The sequence below is a fragment of the Rutidosis leptorrhynchoides genome, chromosome 4 (genome assembly GCF_046630445.1).
Source record: "Rutidosis leptorrhynchoides isolate AG116_Rl617_1_P2 chromosome 4, CSIRO_AGI_Rlap_v1, whole genome shotgun sequence".
NCBI classification, from domain to species: domain Eukaryota; kingdom Viridiplantae; phylum Streptophyta; class Magnoliopsida; order Asterales; family Asteraceae; genus Rutidosis; species Rutidosis leptorrhynchoides.
The window spans coordinates 58,370,086-58,391,417 of record NC_092336.1 but is presented as its reverse complement, the minus strand read 5'-3'; the positions used below and the strand labels follow the sequence as shown (position 1 = coordinate 58,391,417).

The following is a 21,332-nucleotide window of genomic DNA, read 5'->3' as shown; positions in this document are numbered from 1 at the left end:
TGAAAAGGTTGACCATATTAGTCGTGGAGCTATTATCAACATAGCTGGTGCAGATTTCGAAATTGATTTGATACCTATCAAATTGGGAATTTTTGACGTGATCGTCGGTATGGATTGGTTGAGTAAGATAAGGGCCGATATTATTTGTGGAGATAAAGCTCTTCGTATACCACAAGGAGATGGAGAACCACTGGTTATCTATGGAGAGAGATGTACCTCGAAGTTGAACCTCATTAGTTGCGTGAAAGCGCAAAAGATTATGAAGAAGGGACGTTTTGCTGTCCTAGCACATGTGAAAGCGGTAGAAACTGAGGTGAAGAGCGTGAACGACCTTCGAATGGTGAACGAATTTTCCGATGTCTTCCCAGAGGAATTTCCTGGATTGCCGCCGCAGAGAGCAGTAGAATTTCAGATCGATTTAGTGCCAGGAGCCGCACCTGTAGCTCGCGCACCTTATAGACTCGCACCTTCTGAGGTGCAAGAATTACAGAGTCAATTACAAGAGTTGTTAGAAAGAGGATTTATTCAACCAAGTTTCTCTCCTTGGGGCGCACCTGTGTTATTTGTGAAGAAGAAGGATGGATCCTTCCGTATGTGTATCGACTACCGTGAACTCAACAAATTGACAATCAAGAATCGGTATCCTCTTCCATGAATTGACAATCTTTTTGATCAACTACAAGGATCGAGCATTTACTCAAAGATCGATTTGCGATCCGGTTATCACCAGTTGAGGGTGAAGGAAAGTGACGTGATGAAAACTGCATTCGGGACCCGTTATGGTCATTATGAGTTTCTCGTGATGCCATTCGGTTTGACAAATGCACCTGCCATGTTCATGGACCTCATGAATCGTGTCTGCAAGCCGTACTTGGATAAGTTTGTTATTGTCTTCATAGATGATATCCTCATCTACTCTAAGAGTGAAGAAGAACATGAGCAACACCTCTGACTTGTGCTTGAACTCTTGAGACAAGAGCAACTTTACGCCAAATTCTCCAAGTGTGAATTTTGGTTGAAGGAAGTTCAATTTCTGGGTCATGTTGTGAGCGACCAGGGTATCAAAGTTGATCCCGCCAAGATTGAAGCCATCAGCAAGTGGGAGACCCCCACTACTCCAACTCATATTCGCCAATTCCTAGGTCTCGCCGGTTACTACCGAAGGTTCATTGAAGGATTTTCTCTGATTGCGCGTCCTTTGATCGCACTGACTCACAAGGGTAAGAAGTTCATTTGGGAACCCGCACACGAATCAGCATTCCAAACTTTGAAGAAGAAGTTAACCTCCGCACCTATCCTATCGCTTCCCGAAGGCAGTGACGATTTCGTTGTTTATTGCGATGCTTCGAAGAGTGGTTTTGGTTGTGTACTGATGCAACGATCAAAGGTTATTGCCTATGCTTCTCGTCAACTGAAGATTCACGAGCGGAACTACACTACTCACGATCTTGAACTTGGAGCCGTTGTCTTTGCGCTCAAATTGTGGAGACACTATTTGTATGGAACTAAGAGTACTATCTTCACCGATCACAAGAGTCTCCAGCATATCTTTGATCAGAAGCAACTGAATATGAGACAGGGTCGATGGATCGAGACGCTCAACGACTACGATTGTGAACTCCGTTATTGTGACGACCCAAAAATTTTCGACTAAATTTAAACTTTATCTTTATATTATTCTGACACGATAAGCAATGTTTGATAAGTTAAATCTCAAGGATTTTAAACTATATTTATACATTCATTTAAACCTCGACCAAATTCCAATGATTCACGAACCATTAAATGAACATATATGAATATGTATGTATATGTGTATATGTTATAAATTGCAAATGTCAACAAAGTATTTAAACGTATAATGCTTTATATGAACGTATTTGTTTCAATATGATTATCGACGAAATTAAAAAAAATATATATTAAATGATTGAATTATCAGAAACTTTGAATTATGATTACAAGTCTCTGTTGAGAGGTCCACTATGATTTGAGAAAATCTATTCCTCTTAACGATATTCAGAATAATTTGTAAAGCTATTTATAAATAAAAATAAAAAGTGTCATTTATGAAAGTTAGACAAAAGCTAGTGGAGAATTGGTTTCCATAATATTCTATTAATCTATTTTCAAACGTACAAAAATATTTTCAGTTTAAAAAGAACTTTATTATTAAAACGTATATAACTTTTATAAATATCTAGAATCACTTTTGACAACTCATTACTTAACCAGTATAATAAATATAACGATATTTATATTTTATTTCATTAAATATATATAACGATTTAAATTAATATTATATATATTTATACGCGTATTATACGTACATAGTTTTATACTTTTACTATACTTTAACTTTACCTTTACTTTACTTTTACTTTACTTTAACTTTAATAATTCACTTTAATAATTCATACTTTAATAATTCACTTTAATAATTCATACTTTAATAATTCACTTTAATAATTCATACTTTAATAATTCACTTTAATAATTCAAAAATCTATTATAAATAGAATTCAATAGGTTTCATTATTTCATAGAAACTTGTAAATATATTTCTCTAAACTCTCTCAATCGAATTACATATATATATTTACTTAGTATTATTTCAAGATATTATTAGTATACATAAAATATTACGACGGAGTGATGTCCGAGTGATTTCAAAATAGTTTTTTTGAATGAGTCGAAGCTAAGGAAATTATGGGTTATAGCTATGGAGGTGATGGGTATGGTTCATGGGTATGCTCGTGAGGTCAATCTAGTGTTTATCATCTCCGTTGCGTCTACGTACTTTTCTGCAATATAGAATCTCAATATTGATTCGTGAGCACTCATAACTTAACTTTTATATATCAATAGTGTATCCCTGACTAGTGCTCGAGTATATAGGATTATGCATGCTTGTACATTCGATATTGTCCTTAGATAGGTTTGTTGAATCCTGAATTAGATACATATGCTACTGAGATAGGGTATATGATATGCATGTCATTGGAAAGCTAGCAAAAAATTAAGAACTTTTTATTTAGATATCGAATGGTTTTGATGAACGGATTAGAAGTTATAGTCAACTAAATTTTAGTATTATTGTTAAAATGATTATTATTACTATCGTCGTTATTATTTTAATATAAATATCATTGTTATTATAAAATATCATTATTACTATTATGTTTGTATTATCATTTTATCATAATAACATTTTTAGTAAATATAAATATTGTTATTTTTTTTATAGAATAATAATAATTATTATTACAAAATAATACAACTTTTACTTATTATTATTATGATCAATATTATTTTATCAAATAAATAGGGGATGCAAAGATATTTTTCACCACGCGTAATATAATTACATTAATAATACTTACCACTATAGTTTTACGATATTAAGTGAACTTTATAAATTTTACTACTTAAGATATATAAAAGTATATTTTATCATATATAAGCGTTAATATAAATTTTTATTAATAAATGACTTTTATTATTATAAAATCTAATAAATATATTTAAATATATAAAACGACTATAGTTAAGTTATATAATAAACACGTATAAATTTTAGAAGTCATTTTGGGTCAAGTTGACTTTTGTTGACTTTTACATATTAGTCTCGAGCATTAGGATTGTGGTACACTATGACTTGACCAAAAATTGTTAGACAAATATTGACCAACATATAAATATATATAATTAATATAGGTTCGTGAATCCGAGGCCAACCTTGCACTTGTTAAATGACGTTATATGTATTTTTACTACGAAATACAGTATGGTGAGTTTCATTACTCCCTTTTTATATATATTTTTGGGCTGAGAATACATGCGCTGTTTTATAAATGTTTTACGAAATAGGCACAAGTACTAAAACTAATTCTATGTGGGTTTAAACCAGAAATATACCCTTAGCTTGGTAACATTAAACTACTTGTCTATGTACGGTAGGCGCGAATCCTAAAGATAGATCTATTGGGCCTGACAAACCCCATCCTGACTATGGGATGCTTTAGTACTTCGAGGTTATTTTAAACACACCTGATCTGGTGTACTTCAGAGGGTAAAACATGAACGTTAAGGCTTGTTACCTGGTGCCTACAGCTTATAGAATACTTTTATACACTTGCGAGTGTACATATATTTATAAACGGAAATCTTGTGGTCTATTAATATATTGAAATGATTGTTATGATAAACCTATGAACTCACCAACCTTTTGGTTGACACTTTAAAGCATGTTTATTCTCAGGTATTAAAGAAATCTTCCGCTGTGCATTAGCTCATTTTAAGGATATTACTTGGAGTCATTCATGGCATATTTTGAAAGACGTTGCATTCGAGTCATTGAGTTCATCAAGATTATTATTATGTCAATTATAGTTGGATGTATTATGAAATGGTGTGCATGCCGTCAACTTTCGTTGTAAAGAAAGTTTGTCTTTTAAAAACGAATGCAATGTTTGTAAAATATATCATATAGAGGTCAAATACCTCGCGATGTAATCAACTATTGTGAATCGTTTGTAATGTATATGAACGGGTCCTTTCAGTTGGTATCAGAGCGGTGGTCTTAGAGAACCAGGTCTTGCATTAGTGTGTCTAACTGATAGTTGTTAAGATGCATTAGTGAGTCTGGACTTCGACCGTGTCTGCATGTCAAAAAGTTTGCTTATCAATTCTAGTCGGAAATCATCTACTTATCATCCTTAGGAAATTACCTACTTATCATCTTAAGTCTAGACGCGTTTTCCTGCATTTATTGCATAATAGTGTATAGAAGGATTCTTATCTTAGCACATCTATTACTGTGAACTTTGACTGTCATCTTTTCAAAGATTCTCCGTAATTTACGGAATTTTGGTATTATATATACATTTGCAAATTATGTAATTGAAGAATACCAAATCTAAATTCTACAATCTATTTCATACCAAAAATTCTTTCCCTGATCCTACGAGATGGATCCCTCAACCAGTTCGAATTCCTCAGATTCCGACAGCTATTCCGATATGGATATCAACCTGAGCTCCAAAAGTAGCATCACCGGAATGGATCAACCAATTTCCCATCATCTATTTTGGATGAATTGGGGATGGGTCCGTAGTCAACTCAACCATTGGAGACAAGAAGAAGGTGATCCCTTCCATTCACCACATTGCCCTCTTGGCGATGAACCTGAAGCACTTACTGGTGAACTTGTTCGAGTCACCATTTTCTCACTCATTGCTAGAGTATCTCGTCATGATTATATACTATTCCATATTGCAAATCTTATTCATCCGCTCTTTCCAACCGCCAATCATCCCGGGGTACTAGCAGAAATTAACGAACTTCGCGCCCGAGTAGTGGCTTTGGAACACATGATGCACGGATTACAAACACTATCAGCAGCACCAACAGCATAACCAATACCACCAGTAACATCCACATCGCAAGCCTCAATACCACAAGCTTCAGCAGCATCACCAGTAGTTACCGGCAGTATCATCAGCATCAACAATATCGTCAGCACCACCATCACCGTCAGTACTGTCAGCATCATCAGCACTAGCAGCACCTATAACATCACAAGTTCCGTCAGTTCAAGAATCGCCGTGGACGTCATCATTGATCAACAACGAGTATTTTGTATCAACGAGTTATGAAGTATTAACTCATTCTTCTGAAGAAATTATATATATATTTTATATATATGAATGTTGAAACTATAAAAAATCTTTCGTACTAAGCTATTGAATATGAATTGAAAAAGGGTAGATACTACTCAGTTAAATTCATATTACTAATATGCTATGATGTACATTCTTCTTTAACAACCTAACCATCGTAACTACAATCTTTGATTCAATTAAATGAATTCGGTTTCATAATAAACCAAGCGTATCATTCAATAACACGTTTGATTTTACACTTTCATCTTCAATGTACTCGAAACTTACTGGAAAACAACATTCGTATCTTGTGAAGTTAGCAAGATTTCTATGAGCATCAGCATAATTCACTAAGGAAATATCTATAAGAATAAATATTGAAGTATTGATTACATTAGCGAAATACCCCGCGAAGATTATGTAATCTCTAATGTTTTAGAGATTATTCTTTACTAATCTAAGCCGAAAATCAAATGAGCTTAATATGATATTAACTCATTAAATCTGTATTACAATTGAAGAAAATATACATACATATATTTTCATAAAGACTGTAATGAAAAATTCTTGTTCAAAATATTATTTGTGACATTTTTTTAACGGGTAGGTAATACCCGAGAGATATATAAATGCACAATTAATATATTACATTCTTCGATTCTAATTCAGTAAATCATCAATTATACTCCCTATTTTCACAACAGTATACCTTATTTTATAAGAAATCAAAACAACCATACTCATTCAAATTCAATCACCTATTCTGATTTTTGAAATCTCAGAATGCAACTCGAGATATAAGCAAAACCATCACTCTTAGATCCTTACATTTTTTTCAAAGCTATACTTTGACTTCAAAACTGTGATAGAACATCACTTTTAATTGTAACACTCAAAAGGATACGAGAATCAATCGAGATTTATGACGAATTTATCCTTTGGATATTGACAATGACAAGCTGCATTTAAAACACTTCGAAATTTTGGAAGACACTTCAAATAAGGAACAATCGAGATGATGATCCAATCACACATTACCCGAAGTCTTGTACCTGAAAAACTCTCGAACCCAAAGTCATAGTTTAACACGTACCGCGTTGAATTCTTTAGCACTTATTAGCAAAAACAACCTTACGATTCTTTTCAAAGTATCCAGTTTTGTCACAGCTCCAACAAGTCAACTTCGACTTTTCAGTAAAACTAATTTTATTATAACTTCGATAGATATGCTTCCCTTTCACCGTCGTTACTGTGGAACCTTTCATATCTCACCACATTAGCAGTAAACTTATCAACAACTTCATTAACCTTCGACTTAAACCTCTCCGAAAAGTCACTATACTTATTCATTGAAACTCCATCTCTTACTCATCCGCATCTTGCAACAAGAATTGCCATACCAATTACTGAAAATCAGCAATCAGTATTTTGAAATCTCGCAGCGTTTCTACTTCAATAGTTATATATACATATAACGTCTACCTCCTAAACTTACACACTTTGAATGTGAAGTTTTTGAAAAACATCTCAAACTGTGAATTAGTTCTCGAAATGCTAATGAAGCAGCAGAAACTGTAAACGACTTTAACAGTCAAAAGTTTGATGACAAAGAATAATGTGTTGGTAAAGCCCAAAAAAAGAGAAGAGTTGGTACTGAACAATGGATTGAGCAGACCGTGAAGGAGACCAAGGACAAATACAAGGACCAAAGTCTGTATTTAAAGAATCTTGATGATTCTGTTTCTGACGAAGTCATTAACGAATACCTTGCTCCTGACTCTAAACCTTTGCGGACCTTATTCTTCATCATCATCTTATCTTAAATATTATAAGATATCTTCGTATCTCTCATTATACATATTCTCCATATTTCTGGAGATATTTTCACAACTATTTTTATCTGAGATCATTTATCTCTTCATAATATCTGCAACATAAAATAAACTGTGTTGGTTTCTAAATTCTGAAAAAAAAAAAATTCAAATATGAATGTTTTGAAGTAGTGTTGGGAACTGAAGCATGAGTTAGTATAATATAATGACACTTGATCAACGTGATTATATTACAGTAATTCATGCTGAGTTTCTAATGGAACGTGATGATTAACAGAACATACCGTCATCATGTGCCATTTACACGACTCTTACATTCTACCAAATCTCCAAATATATTAAGAACATATCTTCTTGATAGTTCTATCTTTCCGGATATTTTGGTAATTTGCCAAATCAAGATCGTAACATTACGATTTCCTTCTTAGAACATTAACTATGTCCATTCTGAAATTCATATCTGCGAATACTGGACCATTACAAACGTTGCTTAATCGCAAGAAGAAGAAACGAAAGGACAAAACTCCAAAATAAAAATTGGAGTATAAATCGCAGCAAATAGAAGGGAGCATTAACTGTGGATGTCAATGATTATAAAAGACAAAAGCAGGGGCTTTGAAATATAAGGGAAGATATAAAACCCAACAACCACCCAAAAATTATAAACCGTATATATCGATGCATATAACAATATAAAGACACGGAAGAACTAAAAACACTATAAAACCGAGAGTATAGTAGAAGTAAATAGATTCTTCCGGAGGCAGATGAAAAAGAAGAACGACAGATATGAAAGTGAGGAGTATATCGAGAATCAGTACTGGATGAAGCATATTGACAAATACTTTAAAATATGAGTTGAGGGAGAAAGAATAGAAGGTGTGAGTTGTAAGGAAACGAAGTATGTGGATTTATAGTGAAATACCCGACAGAGAAATCAAGATGGATTATCGTATTAATTCGAAGAGAATCATAATCTCCTTAATCACCGAAGCATCAAATCCAACATAGATTACAAAGATTTTCTTTAAATTCGGAGATCAATTGTGATGATGTCAAAAGATATGACGAATCACTATAATCTTATTTCCTTCATTTACGATAACTTCCCTCATACGCTTCGAGTAATCGAATTATTTTATCCATACTTCTTAGACATGATAAAACTTCATAATCGTCATAATAACATTCTCATAGTTAGCCATAACGACCTCTATCAAATTTCGGGGACGAAATTTCTTTAACGGGTAGGTACTGTGACGACCCGGAAATTTTCGACTAAATTTAAACTTTATCTTTATATTATTCTGACACGATAAGCAATGTTTGATAAGTTAAATCTCAAGGATTTTAAACTATATTTATACATTCATTTAAACCTCGACCAAATTCCAATGATTCACGAACCATTAAATGAACATATATGAATATGTATGTATATGTGTATATGTTATAAATTGCAAATGTCAACAAAGTATTTAAACGTATAATGCTTTATATGAACGTATTTGTTTCAATATGATTATCGACGAAATTAAAAAAAAAATATATTAAATGATTGAATTATCAGAAACTTTGAATTATGATTACAAGTCTCTGTTGAGAGGTGCACTATGATTTGAGAAAATCTATTCCTCTTAACGATATTCAAAATAATTTGTAAAGCTATTTATAAATAAAAATAAAAAGTGTCATTTACGAAAGTTAGACAAAAGCTAGTGGAGAATTGGTTTTCATAATATTCTATTAATCTATTTTCAAACGTACAAAAACGTTTTCAGTTTAAAAAGAACTTTATTATTAAAACGTATATAACTTTTATAAATATCTAGAATCACTTTTGACAACTCATTACTTAACCAGTATAATAAATATAACGATATTTATATTTTATTTCATTAAATATATATAACGATTTAAATTAATATTATATATATTTATACGCGTATTATACGTACATAGTTTTATACTTTTACTATACTTTAACTTTACCTTTACTTTACTTTTACTTTACTTTAACTTTAATAATTCACTTTAATAATTCATACTTTAATAATTCACTTTAATAATTCATACTTTAATAATTCACTTTAATAATTCATACTTTAATAATTCACTTTAATAATTCATACTTTAATAATTCACTTTAATAATTCATACTTTAATAATTCACTTTAATAATTCAAAAATCTATTATAAATAGAATTCAATAGGTTTCATTATTTCATAGAAACTTTTAAATATATTTTTCTAAACTCTCTCAATCGAATTACATATATATATTTACTTAGTATTATTTCAAGATATTATTAGTATACATAAAATATTACGACGGAGTGATGTCCGAGTGATTTCAAAATAGTTTTTTTGAATGAGTCGAAGCTAAGGAAATTATGGGTTATAGCTATGGAGGTGATGGGTATGGTTCATGGGTATGCTCGTGAGGTCAATCTAGTGTTTATCATCTCCGTTGCGTCTACGTACTTTTCTGCAATATTGAATCTCAATATTGATTCATGAGCACTCATAACTTAACTTTTATATATCAATAGTGTATCCCTGACTAGTGCTCGAGTATATAGGATTATGCATGCTTGTACATTCGATATTGTCCTTAGATAGGTTTGTTGAATCCTGAATTAGATACATATGCTACCGAGATAGAGTATATGATATGCATGTCATTGGAAAGCTAGCGAAAAATTAAGAACTTTTTATTTAGATATCGAATGGTTTTGATGAACGGATTAGAAGTTATAGTCAACTGAATTTTAGTATTATTGTTAAAATGATTATTATTACTATCGTCGTTATTATTTTAATAGAAATATCATTGTTATTATAAAATATCATTATTACAATTATGTTTGTATTATCATTTTATCATAATAACATTTTTAGTAATTATAAATATTGTTATTTTTTTATAGAATAATAATAATTATTATTACAAAATAATACAACTTTTACTTATTATTATTATGATCAATATTATTTTATCAAATAAATAGGGGATGCAAAGATATTTTTCACCACGCGTAATATAATTACATTAATAATACTTACCACTACAGTTTTACGATATTAAGTGAACTTTATAAATTTTACTACTTAAGATATATAAAAGTATATTTTATCATATATAAACGTTAATATAAATTTTTATTAATAAATGACTTTTATTATTATAAAATCTAATAAATATATTTAAATATATAAAACGACTATAGTTAAGTTATATAATAAACACGTATAAATTTTAGAAGTCATTTTGGGTCAAGTTGACTTTTGTTGACTTTTGCATATTAGTCTCGAGCATTAGGATTGTGGTACACTATGACTTGACCAAAAATTGTTAGACAAATATTGACCAACATATAAATATATATAATTAATATAGGTTCGTGAATCCGAGGCCAACCTTGCACTTGTTAAATGACGTTATATGTATTTTTACTACGAAATACAGTATGGTGAGTTTCATTACTCCCTTTTTATATATATTTTTGGGCTGAGAATACATGCGCTGTTTTATAAATGTTTTACGAAATAGGCACAAGTACTAAAACTAATTCTATGTGGGTTTAAACCAGAAATATACCCTTAGCTTGGTAACATTAAACTACTTGTCTATGTACGGTAGGCGCGAATCCTAAAGATAGATCTATTGGGCCTGACAAACCCCATCCTGACTATGGGATGCTTTAGTACTTCGAGGTTATTTTAAACACACCTGATATGGTGTACTTCAGAGGGTAAAACATGAACGTTAAGGCTTGTTACCTGGTGCCTACAGCTTATAGAATACTTTTATACACTTGCGAGTGTACATATATTTATAAACGGAAATCTTGTGGTCTATTAATATATTGAAATGATTGTTATGATAAACCTATGAACTCACCAACCTTTTGGTTGACACTTTAAAGCATGTTTATTCTCAGGTATTAAAGAAATCTTCCGCTGTGCATTAGCTCATTTTAAGGATATTACTTGGAGTCATTCATGGCATATTTTGAAAGACGTTGCATTCGAGTCATTGAGTTCATCAAGATTATTATTATGTCAATTATAGTTGGATGTATTATGAAATGGTGTGCATGCCGTCAACTTTCGTTGTAAAGAAAGTTTGTCTTTTAAAAACGAATGCAATGTTTGTAAAATATATCATATAGAGGTCAAATACCTCGCGATGTAATCAACTATTGTGAATCGTTTGTAATGTATATGAACGGGTCCTTTCAGTTATCACCCTGGCAAGGCCAATGTTGTAGCTGACGCTTTAAGCTGAAAGGAGAGGACAGCACCTCTTCGTGTTAGGGCTCTGAACATCACCATCCATTTGAACCTCAACAGCCAGATCAGAGTAGCCCAAGATGAGGCTCTCAAGGAGGAGAACATATCTCACGAACATTTGAACATACTCGTCTCTCGATTCGAGGTTAGGGAGTCTGGACTCCGATGTTATGCCGGAAGAATTTGGGTACCTCTTTATGGAGATCTATGAAACCTGATACTTGATGAAGCACACAAATCGAGATATTCGATTCATCCTGGAGCGGGCAAAATATACCACGACCTTAAAGAACAGTATTGGTGGCCGAATCTTAAGAAGGACGTTGCGACTTATGTTGGTAAGTGTTTAACTTGCTCGAAGGTTAAAGCCGAGCATCAGAGACCTTCTGGGTTACTTCAGCAATCGGAAATCCCACAATGGAAGTGGGAAAGGATCACAATGGATTTCATTACCAAGCTACCAAAGACGGTGGGCGGATACGATACCATTTGGGTTATTGTTGACCGCCTTACTAAATCTGCACACTTTCTAGTGATGAAGGAAACAGATACAATGGAGAGACTTGCTCAATTATACATCAAAGAGGTTGTATCTCGTCATGGTGTACCTTTATCGATCATCTCCGACCGCGATCCCCGTTTTGCTTCTAGATTTTGGCGTTCTTTGCAAGAAGCCATGGGAACTCGTCTTGACATGAGTACTGCTTATCACCCTCAGACCGACGGGCAAAGTGAACGAACAATTTAGACCTTGGAGGACATGTTGCGTGCATGTGTCATTGATTTCGGAAAGGCCTGGGAAAGGCATTTGCCACTCGCCGAATTCTCATACAACAACAGTTATCACTCTAGCATTAATGCTGCACCTTTTGAAGCATTGTATGGCCGTGAGTGCCGATCTCCTATTTGTTGGGCCGAAGTAGGCGAAAAGCAAATCACCGGACCCAAGGTAGTCCATGAAACAACGGAGAAGATTGCTCAGATTCAAGCGAGACTTAAGACTGCCCGCGATCGTCAAAAGAGCTATGCTGATCTTAAACGTAAAGACTTTGAATTCAACGTTGGTGATCGTGTAATGTTGAAGGTTGCACCTTGGAAAGGTGTGATCCGTTTTGGAAAACGTGGAAAGTTAAACCCACGATACATTGGTCCTTTTGAAATCTTGGAACGTGTTGGACCCGTTGCTTACCGTTTGGATCTACCAGCACAATTGAGCTCAGTTCATCCTACCTTCCACGTGTCAAACTTGAAGAAGTGTCTTGCTGCACCTGAACTTATCATACCACTTGAAGAACTTACAATTGATGACAAACTCCACTTTGTGGAAGAACCTGTTGAAATTATGGATCGTGAGATCAAAACTTTGAAACACAACAAGATTCCGATCGTCCGAGTACGATGGAATGCCAAACGAGGACATGAGTTTACTTGGGAGCGAGAGGATCAAATGATGCGGAAGTATCCTCACCTTTTCCCGACTCCTCCATCTACCTCAGCTTAAATTTCGGGACGAAATTTTCTTTAACAGGTGGGTAATGTAACGACCCTGGATTTTCCAACGTTTATTTATTAATAATTATTATTATTAATACGTACGATTAAACGAATGTATGTTATTACATTTACATGTTGCCATGACTAAACGTACTTGACTTTAATTGCCCGAAACGTCTTTGTGACACCCGAGACTTACACGAATAATATTTTCAAATATTATTTACATTCATGATTAGTTTTATTAATCATTTTAATTAACTAAAGTTACTAGTTAATTACTTGGGTTTTAATTGGATTTATTTGTTAATAACTTGGAACTTGGGCTTTATATTTGTACATGGACTTAAAGAGCCCACCCTACACCATACATGGACTTAACTAGCCCATTCTACTTCATGTAAGTATCATTTTAGGTGTAACTAGTTAGTTTATACAATTGGAATCTTGTTAGCTCTTAATCTCCATGCATGGCCATCCATTAACCAACTTTTTCAAGCTTTACATGCTAGTGACCAAGGAACTAAGCCCTCCCTCTTTTTTTCTGCAGCTGGTCATGGGCCTTTAGGCCATTAGAAGGAGTTTTGTGTTCATTTTCTCATTACTTGTTTACTTGCATTCTCTCATTCAAACACACACACAAACTTGCAATTACTTTCCTCTCAACTTTTCTCTCAAGTGTGAGTTACTTTCAAGTTCTTTCTCTCATCTTTTTCTTGCTAGAACCGTAGGCCAAACACCCCTTCATCATCAATTAATTATCTTTGTTTGTTGCTTGATACTTGTTCATGTTTGTTACTTAATTACATGGACTTTGTTGTTGTAATTACTTACTAGTCATTATGAACCAAACTCTTTAGTTTGTTTATCATTTATCTTGTTTTAACAAGAACATACAAGAACTAACTTTCTAGTTATGTTCTACCTTTATTGTTTCAAAAGTTTGTAAGTTCATAGTTGTTAAACTCATACTTGTAGTTCTTGAAGTAAACTTAAGGGTTACTTTTCTTAAAGATCAAACTTTGGTTGAATCTTTAAAAGTATGAACAACCATGAACCTTTTACTTGTTTATTTAATTTATCACTTTACTTGCACTTTAATTTCATGATTTATGTTATTATTGGTCAAGTGTTACTAGTTAACCTTGATCTCATTAATCTTGAACTTAAAGTTAACTTTAAAAGTTCAAGAACATGTAAATGAAACTTTTTAATTATAACTTTGTACACTTATGTTAGATCTAGACTTTTGAGTCTTGGATCTTCAAGATCAAACTAAGAACTATGTTCTACATCTTAAGATCTTGATTAGTTAGTTTACTTTCAAGTTTGTAACTTGTTTTTACTTTTAAAGTTCATGTAAGTGTTAGATCTAAGACCTTGATGTAATTTTGGTTCATCAACTTTATACAACTCTTAAGTGAGTTGATCTACATGTCTTAGACTCACACTCGTGTCATAATTGTCAAAACTTAGTTAGTATTACTTTTACATTTCATGTATGTGCTAAATCTAAGACTTTGATGAAACTTTGGTTCATCAAAATACTTGCAACACTTAAGTGAGTTGTGCTTCATGTCTTAGACTTGCACTTGGGTTATGATGGTCAAACCTTGGTCAAAATGATGTAAACACATCAATGAGTTGTACACTTGAAGCTATATGCATCAAGGATGAGAACCATGATGAACATCAAGCACCAAAACCCACCGGAACCCATTTATCTTTCTGTTTCTGTTTACAGCCTACTGTTCTGCTGTTTCTGTAACAGACCAGTACACCTGGGCTACTGTAACCATGATTTTCAGATATATCTTTTCGAGTAGATAACTTTTCATATAGGACTCGACTTAATCCGAGTTATGGTTTAGGATTTATGGCCCTCCGATCGTCACTATGTCCTTTAACGTTGTGCAGAAATTTCTGACCTACTCGCACTTAGACCGTCGCCACGGTCAAACGAAGACGAGTTTGCTTCTGTAAATTTTACCACACTTAGGACTCATATACGGAGCCATGGCCACTGGTCTCACCTTAATTCAGTAAGGGTAGTGGCCGTGGTGACTGATCGAAGTCAGTCTTTGTTTTAAACTACTTTCATAAACGAAACTTACTTTACGCCTTTTGTTTGATGATGAATGATAATGACCCTTAAGACCTTATTTACGTACTTTTAAACCTATTCGGACGATTTACTGACTTAGTACTATTTGACTTAGGTTGAGGACTTTCGGACCGATTACTTGCACCTTTTTCCCGACTCGACTTTACGGCTACATTATCATTGTGAGTTATAGCATTCCTTTTTTACTTTAACTTATTTTGGGAACTGAGAATACATGCGGATTTTATGTTTTACATACTAGGCACGAGTACTTAAACTTATATATGTGTGGGTTATACAACGGCAGAAACATTCCCTTTAGCTCGGTAACGTTTAGTCATTGGTTTTTGAACCGGTGAACGCGAATCTTAGATATGGATCCATAGGGTTTGACATCCCCACTCGGGCTAGTAGCGCTAGCATTTAACGAGTGTTTAATACTTCGTAGACATACGCACTTGCCAAGTGTACTTTCAGGGGATATAAACGTTAAGTTAGTTACCAAGTGCCCACGGTCAACATATACTTTATCATACTATTTTGAAACGCTCTTTGTAGCACTGAAATCTCGTGGCCTACCTTACATACTGTTATACTTAAACTATAGCTCACCAACCTTTGTGTTGACGTTTTTAAGCATGTTTTTCTCAGGTGCTTAAGGTTATTTGCTTTCGCTGTCGTGCTAGTCGTGCTGTAGACACCCGGTGCTTAGAGTTGTCATCGCATGAACTACTTTACCTTGCATTCAAACTTTAGTACTTTTGAACTATGTTTTGTAACGACCTAAGGGTCACATACATTTATTCATGCTTGCTATTCGTAGAAGCATACTGTTGGTGTAAAACATTTGATGTCGGTTATGACGTCACCTTTTTATCGTGAATGCAACTTCTTTTATTACAGCATATAGTACTTAACCTTGTAATGATCCTGTTGTTGATGATTCGTACACGATGGTTTTGTACGGGGCATCACAGAGAGCGTGTTGGGTAGTGGTAGATGTTTGTGGAGTGAACGGGTACAGATCTCCGGTGCTGTCACATCGGAGGAGCAGGCGGTGGGTCAAGTAATCATTCACAGAAAAACCAATTTCGTCGAAACAAACAGATACTTTATTATCACGAGCAAAACGACGTACATAAATAAGGTTCTTTACAATATTAGGAGCTACAAGGACATTAGAAAGGTGTAGTGGTCTGTGGGTATTAGGCAACACGCTATGGCCAGTGTTAGTGACAGGGATGGTGTTCCCATCACCAACGACAACCGAAGGGTACATGCAATGATTAAAAATAGTACTTAAATTATTAATGCTAGATGTAAGATGGGTGGAAGCACCTGTATCCATATTCCATTCTTGATTTTGCGCTGACAAATAAGACCCATTATAATTATAATTGGATTGAGGGCTGAGATACGCATGTTGTCCAAGAGTCTTGGACTGAAGAACTTGTTGCGTCCCATAATTGTTGAAATTATTGAGCTGTGAAGACTGGAGTGGCCCAAAAGTATGGTGTTTGTTGGGCCATAAAAATTGAGGCCCAATGTAATTGTTGTTCCGTAAATTCATAAAAGATACTTGATGGGCTTGAACTGGCTGTTTGACTAAGCCAAGTTGTGCTATAAGTTGTTGTCGGGCTAGAATAATATTTAGGAGCCGTGAATTGCTAGGGTTTGTACTGTTACATCTGAAAGAAGCACTAGCCGTATTGTTGCTATCATTGGATGTGGCTGCCATTATTAGTGACAAAAGCTTGCAATTAAAATTAAATATTCAAATATAAATATATAAAAGAAGCAATTGCTTATCCGTTGTTTTGTTTTTGCCTTGAAAAGAGATGTTGACAATTGAGTCTTCTTGTGAAAAGTGATGGTGACAATTAAACTGGTACAGCAGCCTTTTGGTCTCTTTTTGTGGACTCCTTTTGTCCTTTTGAGGATGAAAGTTTGTAGATGGTGAGGAGACAAGAAAATTGATGCAGCCGAATTTTTTTTTTTTCTTGATGCAGCCGATTTTTTTTTTTTTTTTTTTTTTTTGTGCAACGAACAATGACGGTGTAGGGTTACTGTCAGGCGTCTGATACCATGTTAACGCTTTATGTTTTGATAACTGAATGATTGTAGCATACAATGATAATCAATATAAATAGCCCAAGATGCTAACAAACCTAATGGGCTTACATAAATAAATGGCCCTTATAGAACATTGGCTAAATACCTAAATGGATAAATAATCTGACTAACAATTTTGTCAAGAAAACATAAAATAGGATAGAAATATTACGTGTTCTTCGGATCACTTCCGGTGATTATTTGCCACTCTTGACCTTCAAGAGCAGGATAACAAATCTTGAAAGGTATATCAGCCACTAAATCTGTCCATTTAGCTTCAACGAGATCCAAAATCGCGTGTGACTGTTCGGTCGTAACTAAACTGCTCACTACTGACCAAAAGTTGCCAAATGAGAAAAACCGAAAGTCCATATGAGCGGGTTGTAGGTTCCCGATAAGGTAACCTCCTCTGTTCGGCGTCCATTCAACTAACCATGGACATATTTGATCAGGGTAAATGTTGAATTTGTTTACAGCATCATAAGAAGAATACTCTTCTGTCTTGTAACGATGGATTCCATTTAATTTCTTTAAATCTATCCCAGTAATACTCTCTGATGTGGAATGATAATGCAATTAGACGGTTATAGCCTTGCATACCTACTGATCCAGTTCTATGCCTTATGGGATGGAGTCCCAACATTTTGGACGGGGTCCAACAAAGCCTCACCAGATTTTGGACTAATTTTAACAAAATCAAGCTCAAGAGGAAACACGTTAAAAGTTGCTCGAGGTGTCTTTTAATGTAAGTGGTTAACTGGATTGGTGAATTTGTGAGATTTACGTGTTGTTAATAGGTGAATTAGGATTCTTTTAATCAGGTTTTTGTTATCAAATCGATCCGTAGTTTCAAATTTCATTAAGTTTGAGGTTAAATTGTTCATTAAATATTTTTAGTGAATTAGTCGGGTTTAGTGGTTGAAATAGGTTAAGATCAATTCAAGAATCAATATAGAATGATTTGATCGGTTTAATTTGATATGGATTTGTTTTATATCAGTTATGGAAAAAATGCTATTCGACCTTCATCACCGTTCTTCAGAGCTTTTGAAAAACTATTTGGCGGTTATCAATTCGATCTGGTGCTAGAAGGATATAGTAGCAAATATCTGTTTTTTCGGGGGAGAATTTACGTTCGAAGGTGTTCTTCTTAAGCATTTCTCGGACTAACAGAAATCTTGCCGAGGAAATTATACCTGATCTAAATTTCAACATGTAACTGCCAGTTAAAACTGTCAAGTTTCGTTCAGTCTCAGTTAGACTCTGGTAAGTTTTGTTTATTCCAGTTAGTATCAATTTGTCTCCCAGTTAACTGCATGTATTTTGAGAAGGAATATAAACTAAATAGATGTAACATCCCTGATATTATGAGGGTCCTAGGTGTAAGGTCATTGGAATTTAGGGACTAAAGTGAGAAACTCATAAAACCAAAATACAAATTCTGGAAGCTAGATTAACTTCTCATTCTTAGATAAAAAAAAATTAAAAGAGAGAAAAAGATAGAGATAGCAGGTGACGAGCAAAGGAAAAAAAAAAAAAAGAGAGAGGAGAAAGTGAGTTTTTAATTTTCTTCAAATCGGAGCTAGGAGTTGGTGATTTTGTGCAATTAGAGGTTGGTTAAGTCTAAGAGTGTAGAGACTTGTGAAGAAATCACCTTCTCTTCATCACCCTCATTAGTAGGTAAGAACCCTAACTTATTTGTTGAGTTTTCTTATGAATTATGTTAATCTATGTTAGTGGGTGTTGTGATTAGTTCATGTATGATGCACAAACATCATGGATGAATTAGGGTTTGGGTAATTGTAATCAAAGTTTATGATTTTAGTGTTTGTAAATGAAGATGGTGATGATGATTTATGGTAAAAATCAATCCTTCATAGTGTGGTCAATCAATGCTTAGTGAATTGGTGTTTTGGGTAGGGTTATGAGTTGAAAATTGGGTAAATGATGTTGAACCCGTAGCTAAGATAAACTGCACAAAAACATGATTTTGTAAAGGTCGTATCTCATCAACCGTAGCTCCGTTTGGGGCGTGTGAGCACTTTTCGGAAAGGGCTTTGAATATCCTATCCAATGAATAAGCTTTTGTTGACCATAAAGATGCTTAACAGGGTCAGAATCTGCTGTAAAAGGGGGCTGTCCAAAGTGGTTAAAATGGGTAAAATTTGTACAAAGTGTTATGGTTTGGGATTTTGGGCTTGGTATTAGTGTCTATATTGTTAGGTTGTTGTTTGGGCCTGAATTGCCATTCATAGTGGTAATGGGTCGAGTCTTTCTTGAGTCAAATTGGTCGAAATCTTAAGTGGGTCGAAATTAAGCTAGTCGTCACCTATGGTGTCTAGTGGCTTTATGGGCGGGTTTTGTGGTTATGTGTGTGATAATTAGCTAAATAAAAATATTTAGCTTATTATTTGTGTTATAATGTAATAGGTGGATTACATTAGCGACTCGTGGAATTGGGATATTGTGTTGCTAACGATTCCGAGGTGAGTGGAATAATTATATGTATGTGTATATAATTTATTTGCTTGTGTGTGGGGTGTGGTTAGTGTATCCGTGGGTGAGGTTGCACTATAGTGTTATCCGTGCGTGAGGATTTCACTACCCTTTGTACGATGGGGGCCACATGTGTGTCATGGTGTTGGTAGTTTTACTACTTCGTCATGACATGTGTGATGGGTGGGTTGTGGCTGTTGACTCGGTCCACTAACTTCACCTTGGGAGTAACGTTGTATTTGCGCGGTATGACGTTACCCGGAAATGCGAGTACCATTCCCGGGTTGTGTGAATATGGATCCATATTTCTTGTATATGTGTGTGTGTTTGTGTTATAGCATGTTACTGGTTGATTATATGCCAACAGTGATGCTAGCTTGGTGTATGCGTTATTATGCGTTGTATGTGTAAGTGGGTGCAAGTAAGTGAATTATATATGTATATATATAATTATTGCATTCACTAAGCTTTATGCTTACCCCTCGCGTTGTTTACTTTTCTTATAGGTACGGTTGACTTGGAGCTATCTAGTTGCTAGACTAGATATTTAGACGTTGTTTGAGCTCATGACGGGATGGCTCGTGACTTATTGGACTTGGATTGGGGATAGATAGTCCCCGTGATCATGCTCCTGGTATTGGTTTGGGTTGTTGAGTCTTAAACCATTCGTAAGGTAATTTGGGTAAAAATTACACTTTTGTGTTATGTAACGGATCATGGGTCACCCGATAAATGATTAAACTTGGTCAAGCATTTCGTTGTATGATTTTGTCGTATGTTGAAGCTTAAACGGATTTAGGTTGATATGAATGGGTTCGGGTAATTTTTGTGTTAGTTTTGGAATGTGTCAAGATGAAAAAAAAAGGTTGTCGTTTTTGAAATTGAGCCGAGTTTCTTTTCAAGTGGTATCAGAGCATGGTCTAAGGGATCTAGGTAACTTTGCGATAGGTGCCTAGACTTAGACTTGATTGTGTAGAATTGAATGCGGACTTGCAGAAATACGGTTCGTATTGAGAATGGTTAGTGCCTTAGTGTAGGTACACTAACTAGGACTTGTGGGGCCTTAATTGGTGTTTGCGCTTGTGTCTTAGATAGATAGTCGCCTAAAGTAGTAGGTTGACTAAGAGGTTGCTTTTGATGATAAATCCTTAAGTAGTAGAATGACATACGGTTGTGATATATGTGCATTTATTATTATATTGTATATATACATATACATATATCTTTTGGTGCGGTGTCCTAGGGATGAATCTATTGGAGAGATTCGGTTATTTGCGATTTTGAATGATCAAGTTCACCATAAGGATTTGGATCATTCGGGTGTACTAGGAGTTG

General features: G+C 34.3%; 1 pseudogene; it reads right to left on the bottom strand.

The window, feature by feature from the left end:
• The window catches only part of LOC139840657 (alkaline/neutral invertase E, chloroplastic-like), a 55,482-nt pseudogene extending 37,338 nt beyond the window's left edge, over positions 1 to 18,144 (bottom strand).
• Positions 18,145 to 21,332: the final 3,188 nt, after the last annotated feature.